The 26,825-nt window shown below is 37.5% G+C and overlaps 1 pseudogene; it reads left to right on the plus strand.

Moving 5' to 3' along the window:
* Positions 1-340: 340 nt before the first annotated feature.
* Positions 341-8,907, plus strand: LOC122054928 (annotated as a pseudogene).
* The last annotated feature ends 17,918 nt before the right edge of the window (positions 8,908-26,825 follow it).

Genomic DNA, 26,825 nt, shown 5'->3' on the forward strand with positions numbered 1-26,825 from the left:
CGATCGCCGGGAGGACGCACACCACCTCCAGAACGGCGACGGCCCCAGAGATGAAGAGCATGGCCTGGAGGAGCATGGGCTGCGGCTTCCCACCGTCATCCTCCTCGCCTCTTCCCAGCGGTGCGAAGATGTCGTGTGCGTCGCTATATAGGGAAACAGGTTCGAAGAACCCTCTGCCAAGGCCAGACGATGAAGCGACGGCTTGCATCCCGGAGAAGGTGATGAAGACCGTATCGTCGCTCCCGTCAATGACGAAGTTTGCGCTACCTGCATTGGCACGCAGGCAGCGGGTCTAGGCTTGTGCCAGAAGAGGGGAAGATGCAAGGAGCGCACCAAGGACATGGCTCATCTCGAACCTTTAGGAGGCAAAGGTAGACAAATCAAGAGTGAGGGTGAGAATGAGAGAGAGAGAGGAGAGCACACCATTGTGGAGGAAGATCCAGTGGTCGACGGGATGGCGTGAAGAGATTGTATGAGGAGAGGGAAAGAAAATTGCCCTAGGTTTGGGAGCGCAAAGGAAAAACACGGCGCCAAAATGAAAACAGCGAGGGAAAGGAAAACAGCGAGGGGGGAAAATGACCAAATTCAATTACAACGGTTTTTTTCAAAACTGTTGTCGTAGACGTTAAAAACGCGGATAAAGACAACGGTTTATAAAACCGTTGTAAAAAGTGTTGTCGTTTAAAAAAAATATTGCTCAATGACAACAGTTTTGCCAAAACCGTTGTCTTTTATATTTAATGGGGAGTTCAAAGACAACGGTTTTGGCAAAAACCGTTGTCTTTGAGCAAATACGCAACACTTTCTCTTAAAACCGTTGTTGTAGGGGTGTTGTCGTTTGCAGTTTTTGTTGTAGTGAAAATTCCAGCGCCTTCAATTATATCAAGGACAAGTAAGGCATGAGAGATTTGAGATCTCTAAAGCGTTGTTTCAATGCAGAATACAAGAAGGAAGTCCCATAGGGCTATATGTACTCAAAATGATTGGGTATGTAGAAAACCTACAGTGATTGAGATTTCCATTAGGCCAAGAATTGGCCACTAATCTTATCTTGTACTCATTGCCCAATAGCTATAGTCAATTTGTCATGAACTACAACATGAATGAAATTGACAAACCGCTGCCTGAGATGTTGAGCATGTTCAGAACTGCGGAACTCAACCTTCAGAAGGCAAAGCCTAGTACCATTTTGATGGTGTCTAAGAGCAAAGGCAAGTGGAAGTCTAAAGGTAAGAGTAAGACCCAAGCCAAAGGAAAGGGCGAGACTCATGCACTGAAACCCAAAGGTGGAGATGCTAAGGAAGGAACCTGCTTCCATTGTAGTGAGACCGAACACTAGAAGAGGAATTGTAAGGTGTACCTAGAGGAACTGAAAAGGAAGAGAAGTGAGACTTCTACCTCAGGTATATATGTTATAGAAGTCAATCTGTCTATTTCTTCTTCACGGGTATTAGATACCTAGTGTGCATTTCACATTTGTACTAATATGAAGGGGCTAAGAAATAGTAGATCATTGACAAAGGACAAAGTGGACCTACGAGTAGGTAATTGAACAAGAGTTGCTGCTATAGCTGTAGGAGCATATTCCTTATCTTTGCCCACTGGGCATGTTTTAGAACTTAAAGAGTGATATTCTGTGCCTACCTTGACTAAGAACATTATCTCTGTTTCTTGTTTGGATAACAAAGGTTTTTCATTTGTAATAAAGGACGAATGTTGTTATGTTTATTTCAATGAAATGTTCTATTGTAGTGCATGTCTTGTGAATGGACTCTATGTTCTAGACTATGACAACCCAATCTATAACATAAATACCAAATAGTTCAAGTCTAATGATTTGAATTAAACATATCTCTAGCATTCGCACTTAGTTCACAAAATTGAGAGTTGCATATCCCAACTCTATAAGGATGGAATTTTGGACTCATTTGATTTTGAATCATATGAGATATGCGAATCTTGTCTTCAAGGTGAGATGACAAAGACTCCATTTATTGAATGCAGCGAAAGGGCTAATGATCTATTAGGACTCATACATACTGATGTATGTGGCCCTTTTAGAATAGCAGCTGAAGGAGGCTATTATTACTTCATTACCCTTCACTGATGATTTCAGTAGATATGGCTATGTGTATCTGATGAGGCACAAGCCAGAATCCTTTGAAAAGTTTAAAGAATTCAAGAATGAAGTACATAACCAACTTACACTACAACAAAAACTGCAAACGACAACACCCCTACGACAACGGTTTTAAGAGAAAGCGTTGCGTATTTGCTCAAAGACAACGGTTTTTTCCAAAACCGTTGTCTTTGAACTCCCCATTAAATATAAAAGACAATGGTTTTAGCAAAACTGTTGTCATTGAGCGACTTTTTTTAAAAACGACAACACTTTTTACAACGGTTTTATAAATCGTTGTCTTTATCCGCGTTTTTAGCGGCTACGACAACAGGTTTGAAAAAACCATTGTAATTGAATTTGGTCATTTCCCCCCTTTATTGTTTTCCTTTCCCTCGCTGTTTTCTTTTCGGCGCCGTGTTTTCGCGTTCCCAATCCTAAGCCATTTATCTTTCCCTCTCCTCATACGACGTTGTGCTCCTTCTCGTTTACTGGTGAGCGGCGGCGTTCTCCAATGGGCTGCCAAAGATCCAGACGCACGAGAGGGAGAAATCGGAGAACGGGATCTACCACGACGACAGCGCGCTGTTGGTGAAGGCGAAGACCATCGACGAACTGCACTCCCTGCAGAAGAAGAGGTCGGCGCTGACCACCCCCATCAAGGACGGCGCGCAACAGGGCAACGCTGCCTTCGCCACCATCTCAGAGGAGGAGCGCCAGAAGCTCCAGCTCCAATCCATCAGGTCAATATTTAATCTCCAAATAAACATCTCTTTCTCAATAATAAAAAAAGGGGGAAACATCCAGATTCCTTGTGTAACGCCCCGCCCCTCCTGCTAAGGCTACGGGGGTTACCTTGCGACGCATACATACTTAACACAGCGGAAGTCTTACTTAGAGAATTTAAAAACCTTTTTCTTACTTAAAAATCACAATAGACATAAAAGGTCCACATAGCATACTTATCATAAATTTTGGGTCTTAATACCAAACACATACTTAAAGTCATGGAGTCATAAAGTAAAACATCAACATGGCAAATTTCTTATTAAATGAAAGCAGGTCATTTCTTTTAGCCAGTCCACTACCGCACACATCCTTCAAGCCCTCCTGCTGCTCCCCTAGTACATCCATTCCTTGCCTTTATCTGTGGTACAAGAAAGTAAGCTATGAGCACTCATGGCTCAGTAAGTTCCTTTCCTACTCACAAAAAAACCCTAAAGCATATATGATCACAAGTCATAAGGTATAAAGACAATTTCAACATATCAAGCAGCATATCATGGCATATCATACATAACATAAAGTATCATAGCATAGTAAACGTGATCATCAAGTGTATCCTGTCATAGCATAACATCATCATAAAAATCATGGCATAATCATAAAGCATAAGCAAGGTAAAGTCCTAAACATATATCATGCAACATATGCAACATGTCTTTGAAAACTTATACAATACATACTTAAACAATCTCAACATGATTGGGATCCCGGCTTGTACCACATACATAAATGCGCGCGTCCTATGTAGGTCCAAGGTAGCAAGTCTTGAACCCTACAAGGCATACATACTAGGCCCGTTTCTTAATCCATCGACCTAGGGGCACTTAGGAGCTCATCCCTAACGAGGCCCGTTTCTTAGTCCATCGACCCCGGGGCGCTTATGGAGCCCACCCTTGGTACAAGCCATACATAAAGTAAAGTAGCATGTCATACATATCGTAGTTCTTATTCTTACATGCATATCATGTTTCTTGACATATCATAAAATATGCATTTTTTTTGGCACACAGCACATGCATGAATCATAGCATACATCATGAACATATCACTTAGCATATCATAAAGTATGCATATTTGGGCACACAGCACATGCATGAAACATAAGCTTGCATAATGAACATATCATTTTTATCATATACTAAAGTATGCATGATTGAGCACATAGCACATACATGGATCATAAGCATACATAAAGGAGCATATCACTTATCATAAAAAGACATAACCATTCATGGAATCGTTAAATACCATCTCATAATTCATTCATAGCATGTGAGGTACATCTAGGTCACTAAACTTATATGGCCGAAAGTCATGAATAGAGGCATGATCTCTAAACAACATACAAATATAAAAATCTCATGATATCTTCACATACTAGCATATGAAAGGTCATAAGCATGTTAACCTAAATTTTTAAGCCCTCCTAGGTTTCTATTTCTTCATGGCTGAAACCTTACATGTAGAGCAAACAAGTTCTAAGTAACATGCAAACATGTAAACCCTAAACTCATATCATATCATATTTCATAAGGAACCACTTAAGCACATTTAGTTTGGTTTCTAAGTTCCTTAAGCTCCCAAACCTATCCTAGCCGAACCCTAACATGTCTCCTTCTAGGTTACAAGTAGCATGGAAGTGTTGAACCTTAAGCCAATATCTTATACATTTTTCATGAGAAACAACAAAAGCCTATTAGTTTTAAATTCCAAGCTTCCTAGACCCCTTAACTCAAGGTGGCCGAAACCTACAACTCATGGAATTAGGTTTATAATGGCATAAGAGCATGGTAACCACAACTACATTTCATAGCATATATCACAAGGCATCATAAGCATATATAAGTTGGGTTCTAAGTTTTCTCTAGGCTTTTAAACTTGTAGTGGCTGAAACATATAAATCATAGAACTAGGTTTTTTTGTGACATAAGAGCATAGGAATCACAACTACATTTCATGGTACTTATCACAAAAAAAAAACATCATGAACATTTGTAAGTTGGTTTCACATTTTTCTCTAGGCCTTTGTACTATTATTGGCCGAACCCTAATAAACATGTACTACATTTCTAGTGGCATAAGAGCATGGAACCATAACTATATATCATAGTACTTACCGCAAGAAGCATCATGAACATATATAAGTTAGGTTCTAAGTTTTCCTTGTCCTTTAAATTCCAAGGAGGCCGAAACATGTGAGTTAGGTTTTTACTTTTCATATGGCCTAAAAGCATGGAAAACCTTACACAATTTTCATGACATCATAACAAGGAGCAACATGAATAAATTTAGTTAAAAATCTACCCCTACTAGCTTTAAAACTTAGTGTGGCCGAAAGTTACATGTACTCAAAATTCTATGCAACAAACAACCATAAAAACATCCACTAGTTTCATATTATTTTATCAAGAAAGTCATGAGCTTCCTAGCCTTAGTTTAAATTTTCCTAGACTTCAAATCTCATCATAACCTAATCCTTATAAGCATGAAGTAGAATTTATAACTAACATACAATCATGGCATAAAACTTCATACCTTGTCTTAGGAAAAATCTTAGCATGCTTAGCCCTAAATTTAAAACTCTCTTAAGCCTTTTCTTCTTACATGGCCGAATAGTCATGGGCATGAAAATGGAGTTTCAACAATATACGAGTAAGAGAAAAAGTTAACAACATCATTATCATAGGTTACATAATTCAAGAATAAGGAACATGCTTAGTTTGAGTCTTAAACTTACCAAATATTCTTGTTCATGCTTGGCCGAAAGTTTAAAGCTTATGGATCTAAGTTTTCATCATTTATTCTAGCATGGAAACCTTAGATTAACCTTTTACATAAAATACATATCACAAGAAAAATAGTAAGCATATCTAGTTACAATTTTCTTAAACTCCTCTTCTTCTTTTGGCCGAATTTTCTTAAGGCAAGTCCTAGGTTCTTAAGCGATCTAACTCCATGAAAAACCATACAAACTATTGTACCACAGGTGAGGGGAAGCTTACCTAGAAATCACTTGTTAATCTTTAAGAAATTGTACCCTTGGTGAAGAGGAAGTAGGGAGCCTCTTCTTCTAGCACTCCTTTCGATTTCTCTTGCTTAGAAAGGCACACCTTGAAGGCTCCTTCTTGTAGTTTAGTTTTCTCTTATGGAGAAACCTAAACTTGGCTTGTGCAGATGAGGGAGGAGGATGCTAGTCTCGGCAAGGGTGAGGGAGAAGGGAAAAAAAATGAAATCCTTTAGTTCCTTTCCCTTTTATGCTAAGTAGGTGGAAGTTACCAAAATGAACTTTGCTTCCCTTCCTCCTTAATTCATGCATGTATTTTCTTAATGAGAATATGTCTTCATTCCTTTCCCTAAATTCATCTCTTTACTTCCCTCTTAAACCCCATGAAAATAGAGAAGGAAAGGGAGAAAGACAACTTGTCTTTTGCTACTTTTCTTTCTTAACCAAGAGGTAAACAAGGGAAGAAAGCCACTTGATTTTCCCTTTGTTCCTTCACTAAATTTTAACTTTACTTTCAACTACAATTCCCATCATTTCCCTTTCACATATTATTCATTATCCTAGTGGTTAACATACATAAATTTTATTTCTATCCTTGGTGGGAGGTTCAAGGTTCAAACCTTCACCTCTTCTTTTTATTTCTCTTATTTCTTTTTCTTTGATTCTTCTTCTTTTATGTCCTAAAGCCAATAACACCCATATACTTATCTTATAATTTCTTTTTGTGGGTGTTACACCTTGTTGGATACTGGTGGACCACCGCCGGATCGATTTTTCTAAACCTAAAAGGAAACAATTCTTGAGAACAAGAAGGTGGAATCCAATCTTTCTCCCACGTTTCTTGTAATGAAATCATGATGTGCGCAGTGATTCATTGGCGTCACTGACGAGGGAGACAGGGCCGATCCGGCTAGGAAGGCGGAGGCGACCAAGGTCGCCCCTGAGCACCACCACTACTTGACACCGACCATCAGCGTCAGCGACAGCGCCCTCAAGTTTACCCATGTCCTCTACAACCTCTTCCCGCCCGGTATCTGCTCTCATCTCCTCTTCATCACTCAAATCATCACATTTCATTCTCATTGAAAGAATCACAAATTTCTTGTAGAACTCTACGAGCAAGCCATAAAACATGAACATGGATCATTCATAACATCGACTGGAGCCTTGGCTACCTTGTCCGGCGTGAAGACTGGTCGTTCACCGAGGGACAAGCGCATCGTCAAGGATGAAACCACTGCCAATGAGCTTTGGTGGGGAAAGTAAGTTCACACAACTAATTCATGATCCTTCCATTGATGGTTCCTTCTCAAAATGTATGTGCACTATTCACGCAAAGGCTCACCGAACATAGAGATGGATGAGCACACCTTACTGGTGAACAGGGAGAGGGCTGTCGATTACCTCAACTCTTTGGATAAGGTACACATGCACATTAAGTGTTTGATGTAATTCCTCATAGATCCTAATATGCCATCTGAATGATACAAGGTATTTGTGAATGACCAATTCCTCAACTGGGATCCCGAGCATCGAATCAAAGTTCAAATTGTCGCTGCAAGGGCCTATCATTCCCTGTTCATGCACAACATGTAAGTGAAAAATACTACTAATAAGAATGCTAAAGATGTTCTTCAATTCTACAGTTCGACAGTAATCCAGATAAGTCATCTTTGCGTTGGTTCTGTTGATCTGTAGTAGTGAATCATAGTTGTGTTAGTAGCAGGCTGGATCATACATATGCATATATTAGTGTTAGTGAGCTAACTAGCTCCTCTTTCTCTCCTTAATGCCAAGGGAAAACATGTAAACTAGAAGAAGAAAAACTCTCTTTTGCATGAAATAATTGGAAGAATCGCAGGTGCATCCGTCCTACGCCTGAAGAACTGGAGGATTTCAGTACTCCGGACTTCACTATTTACAATGCTGGCCAGTTTCCATTTAATTGATACACACACTACATGACTACCTCCACCAGCATTGATCTTAATCTTGATAGGAAAGAAATGGTCATCCTTGGCACACAGTATGTCGGGGAGATGAAGAAGGGTTTGTTCGGTGTGATGCACTATCTAATGCCTAAAAGAAACATTCTCTCCCTGCACTCTAGCAACAATATGGGCAAAGATGGTGATGTTTCCCTCTTCTTTGGACTATTAGGTAAGTGTTGGTCGGACAAGATTCTGGCACATCACCTGCCATTGCATGGTTACTATACTGCCCTTTGCAACTTAACTAGAAGCATTCCATGTGTAAATGTGTAGAATTATGTTACACTACAGTGTTTTCGCCATATGGCTTCTTTGTTCTTATGACTTTTGCTTTGTTGTTTTAGGCATAGGGAAAACTACTCTGTCTACAGACCACAACAGGCTTCTTATTGGCGATGATGAGCATTAATGGAGTGAAAATGGTATTTCAAACATTGAAGGAGGTTGCTATGCAAAATGAATCGACCTATCAAAGGAGAAGGAACCTGACATTTGGAATGCCATCAAATTTGGAACCGGCAAGTGCCCTATCAAACTCGACATGCACTTTGAACTGGAACCATTCATATTTTTTTATCCTAATGTTTGCAAATTTCTTGCAGTGTTGGAAAACGTCGTTTTCGATGAACACACTAGGGAAGTAGACTACTCTAATAACTCTATTATAGGTGATTAACAAGATGAAACAAACTTCTTGAGTGAATTGGCATTGTGTGAAAGGGAATCTGGTTCAATGGAATTGTTGATGTTGCAGAGAACACTCGAGCTTCATATCCAATTGAGTATATTCCTAATGCGAAGATACCGTGTGTTGGTCCGCACCCTAAGAATGTCATCCTCTTGGCATGTGATGCTTTTGGCATGCTTCCACTAGTTAGCAAACTTACTTTCCGCAAACAATGTATCACTTCATCAGTGGTTACACTGCTCTGGTGCATAGTCCATTGCATCAAGCACATCGTTATGTCTTGGAAAATGATGTTGACGTTGATCCTTATATTGAGTAATTCTCTTACTTATTAATATTTATTGCACTGTTCTTACGTTTTACTAATTAACTTATTAGTATTCTATTAGTTAACTTATCCCTAATCTGTTCATTAGGGACAAGTTCAGATTTATGGATCCACAAACCCTTCCAGTAATGTCATATGTATCCAAACTTGACAAAAATGAAAAGACTGAATACTTGAATAGCTAGGCAAGTGTTTTGGTTGATACCATAACTCATCATGATGATCCAATTCTTTTGGTTCAAGTTTTAATTGGAAGATTTTGAACCCATGTTTTTTACTTTCACTTATGCTTTTGTGATGGGTCTATTTATTGCAGATCAATTTGCAGCTCCTGGTAACTTGTTACTTGCAAAATGGAAAAGCATATTGTGCCTACCAGGTCTCAAAGGTAATGCAGTCTGGAAAATGGCACAGAAAATTGCATGAATATTTTGTTTCAAGTTGTTAATGGATGTAATGCGCTTTGCATGGATTCTATTGATCTTGGATGATAGTTCACTTAAATAATGTTAGCTGCATGCAGTGCTAATTATTTAATAAACTATGCTAAGTTACGTATCACTGGTTCTAGTAGATTCCATGTACTGTTATTCTCTAATAAACACCTCTTTTTGTTTCCTTCATCTGGTTTGTTTTTTCTTTCAATGCACTACAGATTGGTTAATTACATTCTCCTTTTGGAATTCTGGAATTTGATAAGTTTTGTTAAATTTTCTCTTGCAGGTCGGGCAATTCGTGAGGCTTGAGTTTTTTTTATGCAAGAAGTGAGCTTTGTTAGGTTGTAGCTTGCCTTGCTAATTTGTAAATTAAAAGCCATATGGAGAATAGCAAATGGAAAACATGTGATTTAATGTATATGGAGAGTAATGGAAAACATGTGTATTTTGATGAGTAACAACTCATTTTGTATATTTTTGTATATGTGGCTACAAGATGAATTATATATGGATGTTTATTTAGGATTTAATGTAGTAAATATTTAGTTTTGTATTGGTGATTTGCTTATAGTAAAATAAGATTGGTTGTTTGGTATTAATAAACATTAAAGACAACAGTTAAAAATATTGTAAAAACTAGGTAAACCACAACGAAATTTTTTTGTAAAAAGTGATAAAAGACAATGGTTTTATCCGTTGTAAAATATATTAAAATTGTTGTAAAAAAACAAAACGTGTCAAATATTATCTACCACAACAGTTTATACCTGTTGTAAAAAATGTCTACAACAACGTTTTATTTCTGTTGTTGAAATTATCTACCACAACGGTTTTAAAACGTTGTCATATCCTTCGTAGCCAAATTTTGGGCATATAAACAATAACGGATAAAAATCGTTGTCAAATGTCAACAAAGACAACGGATTCAAAACCGTTGTCGTAGGGCAATACATTCTACAACACCCTAAGTTACAACGGTTTTTTGACCCTACGACAACGGATAATATCCATTGTCATTTGCAGTTTTTGTTGTAGTGTTAGTAAGAGTATTAAGATGCTTTGATCATAACAAGGTGGGGAATACCTTAACCAAGAGTTTTATGACCATCTCGTTGAGTGTGGGATCATATCTCGACTCACTCCACCTGGAACATCATAATGGAATGGTGTATCAGAAAGGAGGAACCGTACTTTATTAGATATGGTACGATCGATGATGAGTCATACAGATCTTCCTACTTCCTTCTGGGGACATGCTCTAGAGACAGTCACTTTCACACTTAACCGAGTTCCATCCAAGGCCGTCATAATGACACCATATACAATATGGATAGGGAAGAGTCCTAAGATGTTTTTTATGAAAGTTTGGGGTTGTGAGGCTTACGTTCGATGACAAGTCTCAGATAAACTAGGACCCAAATCAAACAAGTGTTATTTTGTTGGATATCCCAAGGAAACAAAGGGATATTACTTCTATAATCGCACACAAGGCAAAGTGGTTGTTGCCAGTAATGATGTCTTTCTAGAAAGGGAGTTTATTTCTAGAAAAACAAGTGGGAGTAAAGTCAATTTTAAAGAAATTCAAGATACACAAACTAGCACCGAAGCCTTGATGCAAATTAGACAGTACCACAAGATGTTGTGGATCATGATTTTGTTACATCGTAAGAAGTTGTGGAACAACAACCTGTTCAAGTAGCACAAGCTCTACCTAGATCTGATAAGACCCATCATCAACTTGAGAGATATTTTTTTCTCTTGTCTGACAATGGTGATGTAGTGCTAGTTGGTCTCAACGAGCCCACATCTTATCAGGAAGTTGTACAGAGCTCAGATTCTGAGATCTGAAATGGAATCCATGTACACTAAGTATGGACTTTGGTTGATCTAGCTGAAGGGATCAAACCCATTGGGTGTAAGTGGGTCTTTAAGGTGAAGACTGACATGGAAAGGCATATACCTATAAAGGTAGATTAGTAGCTAAAGGATTCAAACAAATTCATAGTATAGACTATGATGAAACCTTTTCACCAGTTATGATGCTCAAGTCTATTGGGATCATGCTTGCAATTGCAACTTACTATGATTATGAGATCTGGCAGATGGATGTCAAAATCGTATTTCTTAATGGAAATCTACTCGAGGATGTGTACATGACACAACCTGAGGGTTTTATCGATCCAGAGCATGCTGGAAAGGTGTGTGATTGCAACAATCCATTTATGGATTAAAGCAAACTTCTAGAAGATGGAATCTTTGATTCGATGATGCGATCAAAACGTTTGGTTTCATTAAGAATGAAGATGAACCTTGTGTCTACAAGAAGGTTAGTGAGAGCATAGTCATCTTTCTTATATTGTATGTAGATAACATACTTCTCATTGGAAATAATATCCCTACTCTTCAATCAGTGAAGACTTGGCTTGGGAATTGTTTCTCAATGAAGGACTTAGGTGAAGTAGCCTATATTTTATGCATCAAGTGTTAGTTAGAGCCCTAGAGCCAATCATTTGATGATTGTATTATGGACTTGTTGTATCATATTCTTATATAAATAAAGGCATTTCTTTTTGGTTATTATACTTACTTGTATTTGTGCCAAATAAACTAAGTATAATAGCGTCCTTGAGTAGAACTTCTCACCTATATCAATCGGTTAGTTGAACCGATAGTGAGATGATATAGGGAAAACTACTCTTAATCATTCATAGTCGAGTGTTAACATTCAGGGACAATGTTAATGCAATAAGACTAGCATGTACGTCAACTCGATGACTTGATCTCACAAGTCATGGATATGGAGATATCAAGTTGACACATGGGTATGCATTGGAGAATGTATATTGAATGACCCGCCATGAGAAAGTATCATGGATCGTTATATGAGTGTCATATACTTTCTCATGTGGCTATTAGTATGACTACTAGTCCTTGGACCTGAAGTCACCATGGATCCCTACATAAGGAGTTATGTACTTTGGTTTCGTCAAACGTCACCCGTAACTGGGTGGACTATAAAGGCGATTACTGGGTATGTAACGAATTATGAAGAGGGATGTGAGCGGTGTAGATGGGATCTATCCCTCCTATATGACGGGAGCGACATCGATATTCTTGATAGAGTGAGACCACGAAGTGCATGGCCATGCCCAAATAAGTCAATATGAGATATTGAGCTCATTTGATTTAGTGAGTCTACTTGGAGTTCAAGATTTAGATTGGTCAAAGGATGACACGGTCTATGCCTCACATTGATCAATCTAGATGTCTAGGATAGAAGGACACTTGTCATATTTTTTGAGGTGTCACAATTAGTAGTCACAAGGTGATGTTGGATCTCAACATTCTTGTAACTTGGGTAGTAATGATGTGTTTCTAGATACCGCTCATTACTTATGCTCCTAAATGGGTTTAGGGGCATTGCCAACGTTACAAGAACCTATAGGGTCACACACTAAGGACAATTAGATGGAGATTAGGTTCATATGATGAACCAAGAGGATTAGATTCATTTGATGAATCAAATTGGATTAAGAGTAATCCTAATTGGGCTAATTGAGTTGGACTCAAGTTGATTCATGTGTTCAATGAGTCTAATTTAGATTATGACTCATTGAATCAATTTAATTAAATGAATTAGATTCATTATATTAAATTGGCTTGAATTAAATGGTTGGATTAGATCAACCATGAGAGAGATTAAGTCAAGTTTGACTTCACTTGAGAGGAAGAGGAAGAGTCAAGTTTGACATGACTTTATGACACATCATTTGTGACTTGGCATTAAGTGGCCAATGATGAGGTGCCACATCATCATGTTTAGCACATGTGTGTGCCACCTCATGGAGGTTACAAATCTCTTTAATGGCCACACTTAATGCAAAAATGGGGGTTACAACTTCATGAATATGGCTGGCCACTTTTGATGGGAAAGAATGAATTTTTCATTCAATTGTATTGATTCACATCTTCTTCCTCCAAGTGCTCTCTCTTCTTGCTCTTCTTCTCCTCATCTTGCCGAACCCTACTAAGGTGCTAGCACACTTTAGTTTGGTGATCTCCTTCTTGTGTTCATGTGGATACTTCTAGAGGGTTGTCTACTTTGACAATCTCGAGATCCGGCAAACCGTTGGACTAGCGGGATAGCGAAGGGCATCGCATAGAGGGTAACAATCTTATCTAGTGTAGATCTAGAGTTTGTAAACTCGTACTCATAATTTTTGTTTTATTTTTCTTCGCACGGATCCGGTGGCGGGGCTTTCGGGGTTTTCGCGACTCGAAAAAGCGATTTTCACGGCTCGAAGAACCCAACATCAAGATCAATAGAGATAGATTCAGGAGATGGCTTGGTCTAAGCCAAAGTACATATATTGACAAGGTACTTATACGTTTTGTCATGAAGAATTCCAAGAAGGGATTCCTACCGATGTCACATGGTGTGAGTCTTTCAAAACTCAATATCCTTCTTCTAAGGAAGAAAGGGACCGCATGGATTAAATTCCTTATGCATGTACTATAGGGTCTATTATGTACGCCATGTTTTATACTCGTCCAGATGCCTCGTATGCGTTAAGCATGACAAGAAGATACCATTCATATCCAGATGAAGGTCACTGGACAATAGTTAAGAATATTCTTAAGTACTTGAGAAGAATTCGAGATTATTTCTTGATCTTTGGAAGTAATAAAGAGCATGTTATAAAGGGTTACAACTGTTGCTGTAAAGGGTTACAGCGGTGCAAGCTTCCAAATTGATAAGAACAATTCTAGATCGCAGTTAGGGCATGTATTTTACGTAAATGGTGGTCTTGGGTATTGGATACTATAACGATTCCATCTCATTCAAGGGATCATCGATATATGAGATGTGAGGATATGCAGCGAACCAAACAATGATATCTCATATTGACTCATTTGGACATGGCCATGCACTTAGTGGTCTCACTCTATCAAGAATAGTGATGTCACTCCCGTCATATAGGAGGGATAGATCCCATCTACATCACTCACATCCCTCCGCATAATTTGTCACATACCCAGTAATCACCTTTATAGTCCACCCAGTTACAGGTGACGTTTGACGAAGCCAAAGTATGTAACTCCATATGCAGGGAACCAAAGTGACTTCAGGTCCAAGGACTAATAGTCATACTAATAGCTACATGAGAAAGTATATGACACTCATATAACGATCCATGATACTTTCTCATGGCGGGTCATTCAGTATACATTCTCCAATGCATACCCATGTGTCAACTTGATATCTCTATATCCATGACTTGTGAGATCAAGTCATCGAGTTGACCTACATGCTAGTTGTTGGTTAGTCCTAGGAAAATCGTACCAGTTCCACTGTATAAAAATTTTGTACAAGTGTCGAACCTTTCCTTAAATAACCTATTGTGTTCTTTAGAAGTTAAATTACGAATCACAGACGGAACTTAACATCATTGATTCCAAATTTAACTTATCTGTTCTTAATGGTTTAGATTTGAATCGCAGGCAGAACTTAACACTATTGATTCAAATCCACCTATGTTATTAATTCCATTAAATATTAATTTCCAAAATTGGCTTCCAGGACTACATGGCAAGGCACATGGCCTTCTTGGATATGGGAGCAACCACCACCGCCTAGACAAAGCCTTTTAAGGAAAGCTAATATTTAATTTCCATAAATAATTCTAGGTTTAACCAAAAAGAACAATCGAATCGCAAATTCGAAAAAAAAAAAAGAAAAAAAAAATTGAAACAAATCCAAAAACTCTAGAATCATATGCCTCTTGTGTTTGGTATTTCCAAAAATAATTATACAAAGAAAAACTAGTATGATGCGGAAAATAATTACAAGTTATACCTTTCTTTGTAAGTAAAAATAACTTCTTGATCTTCTACCGTATTCCTCTTCTAACCTAGGGCGTTGTGTGGGCAACGATCTTCTGAGATGAGAACCACCAAGCACCTTCTTCTTCCTTCTAGGTTTCGGCCACCAAAAGCTCCTCCAAAGATGAAGAGGTTCGGCCACCACCAAGCTCCAAGGGATGCTAGAAATATTGCCTCCTTTTCTCTCCTTCTTCTCCAAGCAAGATCCGGCCACCACAAGGACTCCAAAGATGAGATGAGGTTCAGCCACAAGATGGAGAAGAGAGAAAGAGGAGGGGCCGGCCACACCCAAGGAGAAAAAGAGAGGAGAAAAATAATAGAGTCGTTCGCCATGAAGGCACCTCTACCTCCTCTTTTATATTCCTTGGTCTTGGCAAATAAGGAAATTTAATTAAAAACTTCCTTAATTATTTTGCCATGAAAAGGAAAATTTTATTTAATTAAAAACAATTTTCCTTTTCATTATTTCATGGCCGTCCACTTATTTCCCCAAAACAAGGAGAGTTTTAATTAAAACAAAAATTAAAACTTCCTAATTTGTTTCCGGAAATTTATAAAAAAGTTCTCCAATAATTTTTCCCTTCATGGTGGGTTATATAAAAAGGAAATTTTATAAATTAAAATCTTTCTTTTAAACATGTGGATAATTTCCATAAAGGAAAGTTATCTCTAAAAATTAAAATCACTTTTCAATCTACATATAAGAAAAGATATCAAATCTTTTCTTAATCTTTTGTAGAAACTAATAAAAGAGAATATTTAATTTTTAAAACTCTCTTTTAAATTATGATCATGGTTAAAAAGGAAAGTTTTCTCAAAATTAAAATCTCCTTTCAATCTACAAATAAGGAAATATTTCAAATCTTTTCTTAATCTTTTGTAGAAAGCTATAAAAAGAAAGATTTAAATTTTAAACTCTCTTTTAAAACCATGATATCCACATAAGAAATAATTTTAATAAAAATCATTTTTAATATTCTAGTGGTCGGCCACCTAAGCTTGGGACCCAAGCTTTGGACGGTCACCAACTTCGCTCATCCACTTGGTCTTGGCCGGCCCTAGCTTGGGTTCCAAGCTAGCTTGGCCGGCCCTATTAGGATGGGTAAGAAGGTGGGTATGTGGTGGGTATAAATCTCTATATACAAGTGGCAATGATAGGGACCGAGACGAAGAATTGGTTTTGGTCTCCCAATGAAATTAAGCTTCCCGTGTTCGCCCCGAACACTCAACTTAATTTCATCAATAATAATTCATTCCACTAAAGAATTATTATTTAACTACCGCACCAATCCCAAATTACATTTTGGGCTCCTTCTTATTATGAGTGTGTTAATCTCCCTGTGTTTAAGATGTCGAATATCCATTAATTAAATGAGTTACTGACAACTCACTTAATTAATATCTTAGTTCCAAGAGTAGTACCACTCAACCTTATCGTCATGTCGGACTAAGTCCTCCTGCAGGGTTTAACATAACAATCCTTATGAGCTCCTCTTGGGGACATTATCAACCAAGATCACTAGGACATAATTTCCTTTTATAATCAACAACACACACTATAAGTGATATCATTTCCCAACTTATCGGGTTTATTGATTTATCGAACTAATCTCGCCCTTTGATAAGTCAAAGAAATAAATATTAAATATATGTGCTTGTTATTATATTAGGATTAAGAGCACACACACTTCCATAATAACTAAGGTCTAGTTCTTTTATTAAATCAGTATAAAAAGAACTTACCTTAAATGGTCCTGCTCAATACACTCTAAGTGTACTAGTGTAATTATATAGTTAAGATAAACTAATACCTAATTACACTACGACCTTCCAATGGTTTGTTCATTTCCATCTTGGTCGTGAGCTACTGTTTTTAATTTATAAAGAACCGATAACACGATCTTCTATGTGTGACACCACACACTATGTTATCTACAATATAAATTAATTAAACATCTACATTTAGTATATATAAATGTAGACACTTGACCAATGTGATTCTTATAAATGTTTATACAAAAGCTAGGCTTTTAGTATACACTCCAACAATCTCCCACTTATACTAAAAGACTATGCTGCCATAAATGTTTCCATACATCTGATTCCCATCCATTCAACATGTCCATCAAAAGCTCTTGCCTTAAGGACCTTAGTGAAATGATCTACAAGTTATCACTTGATGCAATATAGGCGGCAACAACTTCTTCTCGTTATACGATGTCTCGTATTGGGTGGTACTTACGCTCTATTGTGTTAACTTGCCTTATGGACTTATGGTTTCTTTGAGTTTACTACTGCACCACTATTATTACAATAAATTGTAATAATTTTTGGGCAAACCAGAAAACATGTCTAAGTCCATCATGAAGTATCTGAGCCATACAGCTTCTCTGACTGCTTCAGGGGCTGCCACTTATTCAGCTTCTTATGGTAGAGTCTGAAAAAGCACCTTTACTTATCACTCTTCCATAGTTATGACTTCACCTCCTAAAGTAAACACAAAATCCCGAGGTCGACTTACTATTGTCCCTATCTGATTGGAAGTTAAAATCCGTGCAACCCATAGGGACCAAATTATCTGCCTTGTAAGCTAGCATATAATCTCTAGTGCCTCAAAGGTACTTTAATATATGCTTTATCGCAGTCCAATGTCCTTGTCTAGGGTTACTTAGATATCTGCTTACTATGCCCTCGGCAAAACAGATTTCTGATCTCGTGCATAGCATACATTAGGCTTCCGACAGCCGAAGCATAAGCAGTTGCTTTCATTTCCTCTATTTCCTTTGATGTGTTTGGAGACATCTCTTTTAGATAAAGTTACTCCATGCTGAAAAGGTAAGAAACCTTTCTTGGAATTTTGCATGCTTAAAACGAGTAAGGATTGTTTCGATATATGAAGCTTGGGATAAGCATAATATTCTTTTCTTGCAATCCTTGATCGTGAGAATATGTGTGCATTCTCCCAAGTCCTTCATATCGAATTACTTGGACAACCGTACCCTTACTTCTGACAACACTTTGATATTGTTTCCAACTACCAAAAATGTCATCTACGTATAGTACAAGAAATACCACCATGTTTCCATCACACTTCTTGTATACATAACACTTATCCGGTCACTAAATAATTCCATAGGTCTGGATTACTTCATTAGACCAGATGTCCAAGACCTTGAAGCTTTGCTTCAGTCCATAAGATGTTCTTTGCCATTTGCAATAAACCCCTACTAGTTGCTTATGGATGCTTTCTTCAAGACTTCTATTAAGCAAAGCTGTCTTATCATCCACTTGTCAAATCTCATAATAGATAAAAGAATCCGAATAGAATTAAGTATGGCTACCGGTAAAAAGTTTCCTTTTTCAACAAGTCTTGCTTTGAAAGTTTCCACCTTCCCGTCTATCCTCTTTTCCTATTGTAGACCTATTTTCACTTAATGGCTTTTACACCATTTGGTGATTCTATAAGCTCCTAGACTTTATTAGAATACATATATTCTAATTTTGTATTCATTGCTTTTTGCAAAGATGCTGCATCTTTATCTTGGAGTGCTTCGTCGTATGTCTGGGGATCAGGTTCATGTTTACACGGGATCAAGTCCGAAGACTCTCCCAAAAACATGAATCTCTCAAGTTGCCTCACAACCCTCCCACTACGACGAGGCACTGTTTGTGTATCAATTGTGATACGTGTTACTGTTTTTTGTGATATTTCATCTTGTACAGTTGGTACTAGATTAGACATATCCTTTATTATTTTCTTAAGAACAAATTTACTTATGGGCTTATGGTTCATAGTATAGTCCTTTTCTAAAATCGGGCATTGGTGCCAACAATGACCTTCCGATTTTAAGGACTACAAACCTCTTTTCATTTTTCTAGGATAACTCACAAACAAGTTAACTCAAGTCCAACTTTTCAGTGTCTCTCACGTGCAAGACCACCCAAATCCGAATATGCTTTAGACTAGGCTTATGCCCATTCTGTAATTCTGTGGGAGTAGAGAGTTCTGACTTATAAGGTACTATGTTCTCATCCGGTTCCAGTGTATATCCTTAAAACGAATTTGGTAATTTTCTAAATAACTCATCATTGATCTAATTATTCAATAAGAGTTGTATACGTTCTTTCTACTACACCATTCTGTTGGGATGTACCAAGTGCAGTTAGTTGGGATTAAATCCCTACTTCTGATAAGTGACTCCTAAATTCTCCCAAGAGGTACTTACTACTACGATCTCACCGTAGTGTCTTGATATTTTTACTTTGACATTTCTCCGCATCAGCCTCGTACTCTTTGAACTAATCAAAGCACTTAGACTTGAAGTGTATCAAGTAAATCTATCTGTGTCTCGAATAGCTGTTTATAAAATAGATGAAATATTCGAAACTACCTCTTGTCTGGATAGTCATAGGACCACACAAATCAGAATGAACCAATTCCAATATATTTTTGGCTCCATACCCCATAGACTTAAAAGCTTCTCGGTTATTTTTACTTCCAAGTAAGACTCGCAAGTTGGAAAGATTTCCACTACCAATGAACCCAAAAGTTTATCAGCTACCAATGAATCCTACTCAAGTTAATATAACCTAGCCTTAGATGCCAAAGATATAATTGGTTCATTTTCGAAGGTTGCTTTCTCTTAAAGTTAGAAGATGTGTTATTTATTGCATCGTGGGAGTTATTGGATTTATAAATTATCAACCAATGTACCGGAACGGATAATTTTCTTATTTTTCTTGATAACAAGTTTGTTATCAAAATAGACAGAATATCTATTTTTTGATAGTTTAGAAACCGAAATTGAATTCTTTCTAAACTTGGTATATATAGACAATTTCTCAAAATTCATTTTTATTCCTATCTTAGGATTAACATCTCCCACTACAACAGCTGCTACTTTTGCAGTAGTACCCATGTAGTGTAACACCCACGAAATTATAAGATATGGGTATTATTTTTCGTTAGAGCATAAAAGTAAGAGGAATCAAAAGAAATAATAGAAATAAAAAGAAAGAGAGGTGAAGGTTTGAACCTTGAACCTCCCACAAATAATAGAGTTAAATTGGTGTATGATAACCACTAGAATAATGAATAATAGATGGATAGAAAGGAAAGGAAATTGTAGTTAAAGGTGAGAAGAAAGAACTAAGTAAAAGAGCAAGAGAAAACCAAGTTGCTTACCTTCTCTTCCTCTTGGTTAAGAGAGGGGGCAAGAAAAAGGCAAATTGCCTTCCTACCCTCTTTTCCTTCTAATTTTCATGGGAATTAAAGAGGGAAGAGATAGAGGATTTAAGGGGGAATGAATAAGGACATGATTCATTCCCATGATGAATAAATAGGATTTAGAGGAGAAAAGAGAAAGAGAATTGCTAATTCTTCTTCTTCCTCCTTCTTCCTCCTCCTTTTTCCTTCTCCACCGAAACTTAGAGCTCCTCTCCCTCATTCTCAAAAGTCAAGTTAAGGTTTCCTCCCTAAGAAAACAAATTTCCAAGAAGGAGTCTCAAGGATTATCTCTTACAAGAAGAAGAAAACAAAAAGGGAAAACTAGGAAGAAAAGTTTCTTCTTCCTCCTCACAAGGGTATCATTTTCTTAAGGAACAACAAGCGAAAATATGTAAGTTTCCCCTCACCTGTGGTATAATAGTTCATATGTTCTTCCATGAGGTTAGATTGCTTAAAAACCTAGGAGTTCTTCATGAAACTTTCGGCCAAGACAAAAAAAAAATAAAAAAGAAAGACCTAGGAAATTTTAAGACCCAACTAGGATATGCTCAATATGTTTCTTGTGTTAGATCGAAAAGAATTTAGATATCTCCACAATGACATGATATTGTCCACTTTGGGCCTAAGCCCTCATGGTTTTGCTCTTGGGCTCTCCCCAAAAGGCCTCATGCCAATGGAGATATCTTTTCTCTTATAAACCCATGATCTTTCCCATGTGTTTCCAATATGGGACTATGTTTGCAACCTTTCAACCCCAACAATCCCCCCCTCAAACAAAGGACCATAGGCTTCCCATGTTCGATCCTCGACCCACCAGGTCTTCCTGCCCCTCGGTCCACCCGACCTACTAGGACTTCCTTGCCTAGTCGCAACTAGGACTTCCTGCCTGGTGTCTGGTCCTCTTGATCCGTACATAGGAGCCCCCACTTTCTTTGTTCGAGGTCAATATTGTACGCACATGGCTCATTCAGACCATAGCTCTTGTGCACAGTCGGCGGTTAAACCTTCTGGCAGTCCGGGCTCTGATACCAATTGTTAGATCGAAAAGAATTTAGATATCTCCACAATGACATGATATTGTCCAATTTGGGCCTAAGCCCTCATGGTTTTGCTCTTGGGCTCTCCCCAAAAGGCCTCATGCCAATGGAGATATCTTTTCTCTTATAAACCCATGATCTTTCCCATGTGTTTCCAATATGGGACTATGTTTGCAACCTTGCAACCCCAACATCTTGTAACATGTATCTTATGGTAAGGGGTTAATCTATTGTTTCTATGCTGGAATGTTTAGTTAGAACTTAGATTCATGATCCTAGACTCTCGGCCAAGCATGAATAAAAGAACTAGGTAAGCTTAAGACTCAAACTAAACATGCTCCCTTTGTTTTTATGATATGTACCCTATGATAAGAGAGTTGTTAACATTTCTCATACTTGTATGTTGCTTGGAATTAGGATGTCTCCCTTTCAACTTTCGGCCATGATAAGATTAAGAGCCTAGGAGAACTTTAAACCTAATCTAAGCATGCCATGATGTTTCTTAAGATAAGATATGAAGTTTACATGATATACTCATGCTTGTATGTTGATTTGAACTTTATTTCATGCTCATAAACATTCGGCCATGGTAGGATTAAGGGCCTAGGAAAACTTTAAACCTAAACCAAGCATGTCATGATTTTCCTTAAGACAAGATATGAAGTTAACATGACAGGCTCATGCTTGTAGGTGGGTTAGAATTTTATTTCATGCTCCATGAACTTTCGGCCACAACAAGTTTATATGCCTAGGAAACCTAGAACTCAAACTAAACATGCTCATGATATTCTTTGTCATAAATACTATGAAAATGGTTTAGGGTTTGCCATGCTTTTATGCCACATGAAACCTAGTTACATGATTAACAAGTTTCGGCCATGGTAAGTTTATAAGCCTAGGAAACTTAGAACCTAAACTAAACATGCTCATGATGTTCCTTATGATATATCATATGATATTGGTTTAGAGTTCACATGCTTGTATGTTGATTTTAACCAAATGTGATGCTTGATAGGATTCAGCCATGACAAGTTTATAAGCTTAGGAAACCTAGAACCTAAACTAAACATGCTTATGATGTTCCTCATGATATATGATATGATATTGGTTTAGAGTTCACATGCTTGTATGTTGATTTTTAACCAAATGTAAGGCTTGATAAGATTCGGCCATGGCAAGTTTATAAGCTTAGGAAACCTAGAACCTAAACTAAACATGTTCATGATGTTCCTTATGATATATGATATGATATTGGTTTAAGGTTCACATGCTTATATATTGATTGTTAACCTAAGTTACAACCATACGTTTCGGCCACTATGTGATATTAGTGTTAGAGACCTAATTATGATCCCCATGTGTCTCACATGCCATGCTTCATGATATGATAAGAACTTGCTATGCTTTTATGTTATTTATGTATGCCCATGATCTATGCATGTTGATAACTCTTATGATGTGCTGTGTGCCCAAATTATGCATGCTATTATGATGAGCTATGTGCCCAAATTATGCATGCTATTATGATGTGCTGTGTGACCAAATTATGCATGTTTTTATGATGTGTTGTGTGCCCAAATTATGCATGCTATTATGATGAGCTGTGTGCCCAAATTATGCATATTTTATGATATGTTAAGAAATATGATATGCATGATATGATAAGAATCATGATATGTAAGACATGCTACTTTACTTTATATGGCTTGTACCAAGGGTGGGCTCCATAAGCGCCCCGGGGTCGATGGACTAAGAAACGGGCCTCGTTAGGGATGGGCTCCTAAGTGCCCCTAGGTCGATGGACTAAGAAACGGGCCTAGTATGTATGCCTTGTAGGGTTCAAGACTTGCTACCTTGGATCTACATAGGACGCGCGCATTTATGTATGTGGTACAAGCCGGGGCCCTCCTTATGTTAAAATTATGTTTAAGTATGTATATAATAAGTTTTCAAAAGACATGTTGCATATATTTTCATGATACATGTTTTGAAAGTCATCTTACATATACTTTATGATTATGCCATGATACTTATGATTATGTTATAATATGCTAGGATGCACTTTATGATTACATCATGATATGTCATGATACCTTACGATTATGTTACGATATGCCATGATGTACTTTATGACATGATACAAGTTGAGGTTTTTTTTTTATATGACATGACATGATAGGACGTTCTGTATTTTATGTTTATGAAAGTTACGATATGATGCTTCTATATATGATATGATGAGTTTGACTCCATGCTTTATGTCTTGTGATTATGCTATGCTATACGTTTTTTTTTGTGAGTAGGAAAGGGTCTTACTGAGCCTTGTGTGCTCATAGCTTACTTTCCTTGTACCACAGATAAAGGCAAGGAATGGATGAACTAAGGGAGCAGCAGGAGGGGCAAGAAGGATGTGTGTGGTAGTGGCTCGGCTAAGAGAGAAATACCTGCTTTTATTCAATAAGAATTATGCTTAGTTTATGTTATTGTTTCATTACTCCATGACATTTAATCATGCTTTCTGGTATTATGATTTAAAATCATGTAAAGTATGCTATGTGACCATTTCTATAAACAAGACTTCCGCTGTTTTAAGTAGAAAAGATTATTAAGATGCAAGTAAGTATGTAATAAGTAAGTAAGTAAAGTAACCCACGTCCCTTAAGCAGGAGGGGTGGGGCGTTACATGTAGACGGTGATTTCTCTTCATATAGTTGTCGGGTTTCCTGAAGCCCTTGCAATGAATTGCAGACATGACGGTGGCTCTCGTATCTACTCACCAGGTACCGGTAGATAACACCACTAAACATGTTTTAACAACTAATGAACCAAATACACCTATAATGTTCTAAGAGGATAGTCTACCTTAATGTCCAAGTCTTATTTCGAATCATAATAATTGGGACAACTAAGTCTATTCTATAGTATAACAACTAGGGGATTGACTAACATTTGAAAACCTAAGATTCACAAAAATATTTGGTCAAGACCAACATCTCAAAATCCCCATGAATTTTGTATGCCACGATAGTGTGGACATATACAAATTCTATATTTGTAAGAGGAGGGTTTTACCCATTAACTATCTTGTCAACCTAACTTTATGACAAATAAAATTATCTCAAACACCGTTAATTTTGTATGCCACGTTAGTGTGGACGTATACAAAATCAATCATTTGTAAGAGGGGTTTTAACCCATTAATTTTATTATCTTGTCACCCTTGTTTGATGACAAATAAATAGTTGGTATCCCTTTGGTCACACAAGTAATAGCAGTGACTCCGTTGGGGAGGATACTATTAATTGTGTCTAAGTGTATACCATTAATTGATACTTAGTCCATTAAATTGAATTGTGCCCCTTCAGTTGGAGAAGATCACACACATCCTAAATAATTTCCTATAACCATCCATAAAGGAAGTTTGATCTAGTGATCCGCAAACAAACCCATCCGTTGTGGAGGGTGGCACTCAGAGCCAACACGCAAGCTTGTTGCATCAATTATTAACCAGTAATGGAGACCGTGGGATTTATATACTAATCCCTCTTCCACTTAGTTATTTATGTTGAGGAATTTTAACATATGCTAGCATACAATACATGCACACACACATCACAGTAAATAAAAGAAATAAATATGGAAATTATTTTTCAACTATTATGGCCTTTTTCTGTCACTGTTTTCCGTGTGCTCCAACCTTAGCTGCTGCCATCTTTAGCCACTGCTATCGGGTCGAGTCGTCGCATCCATCTTGCTTCTTATTCCGCTACACCTCTGGTGCTCCAAAAGTACCATGCCTCGCAAGAATCCGATCCGTGACAAAAATAGAATTTTACATATATCGATCCTATATTCTACGAGGGAATGTACATGTAATCTAGATCGAAAATAAAATTCTAAAAATCCTAGGGCTAATACAGCTCCTGCTATATTAGTTACATACAATCATGCACACACAAAATAATGCCCTTGACATGTCCAAGGGTCCAATCACACACAACATCTATAAGCCATAATAGTTGGAGCCTGCAACCACAAAATTAGCACATTCTACTATTATCCTGCCTAAATTATGTATGACATGTGCATAACCTAATTTGAAAACCAAACACACAGAGGCAAACCCTAGCTCTGATACCAATTGTTGGTTAGTCCTAGGAAAATCGTACCGGTTCCACTGTACAAAAATTTTGTACAAGTGCCGAACCTTTCCTTAAATAACCTATTGTGTTCTTTAGAAGTTAAATTAGGAATCGCAGACGGAACTTAACATCAATGATTCCAAATTTAACTTATCTGTTCTTAATGGTTTAGATTTGAATCGCAGGTGGAACTTAACACTATTGATTCAAATCCACCTATATTATTAATTCCATTAAATATTAATTTCTAAAATTAGCTTCCAGGACTGCATGGCGAGGTACATGGCCTTCTTGGATATGGGAGCAACCACCACCGCCTAGACAAAGCCTTTTAAGGAAAGCTAATATTTAATTTTCATAAATAACTCTAGGTTTAACCAAAAAGAACAATCGAATCACAAATTTGAAAAATAAAACAAAAGAAACACAAATTCAAAAAAAATCCGAAAACTCTAGAATCATATGCCTCTTGTGTTTGGTAATTCCTAAAATAACTATACAAAGAAAAACTAGTATGATGCAGAAAACAATTACTAGTTATACCTTTCTTTGTAAGCAAAAATAACCTCTTGATCTTCTACCGTATTCCTCTTCTAACCTCAGACATTGTGTGGGCAACGATCTTCTGAGATGAGAACCACCAAGCACCTTCTTCTTCCTTCTAGGTTTCGGCCACCAAAAGCTCCTCTAAAGATGAAGAGGTTCGGCCGCCACCAAGCTCCAAGGGATGCTAGAAATATCGCCTCCTTTTCTCTGCTTCTTCTCCAAGCAAGATCCGGCCACCACAAGGACACCAAAGATGGGATGAGGTTCGACCACAAGATGGAGAAGAGAGAAAGAGGAGGGGCCGGCCACACCCAAGGAGAAAAAGATAGGAGAAAAATAATAGAGTCGTTCGCTATGAAGGCACATCTACCCCCTCTTTTATATTCCTTGGTCTTGGCAAATAAGGAAATTTAAATAAAAAACTTCCTTAATTCTTTTTCCATAAAAAGGAAAATTTTATTTAATTAAAAACAATTTTCCTTTTCATTATTACATGGTCGGCCACTTATTTCCCCAAAACAAGGAGAGTTTTAATTAAAATAAAAAATTAAAACTTCCTAATTTGTTTCCGGAAATTTATAAATAAATTCTCCAATAATTTTGTAGCGCCCGCCCTTCCAGGCAACACTAAGGCCAC

Source organism: Zingiber officinale, chromosome 3B (assembly GCF_018446385.1).
Source record: "Zingiber officinale cultivar Zhangliang chromosome 3B, Zo_v1.1, whole genome shotgun sequence".
Lineage (NCBI taxonomy): Eukaryota > Viridiplantae > Streptophyta > Magnoliopsida > Zingiberales > Zingiberaceae > Zingiber > Zingiber officinale.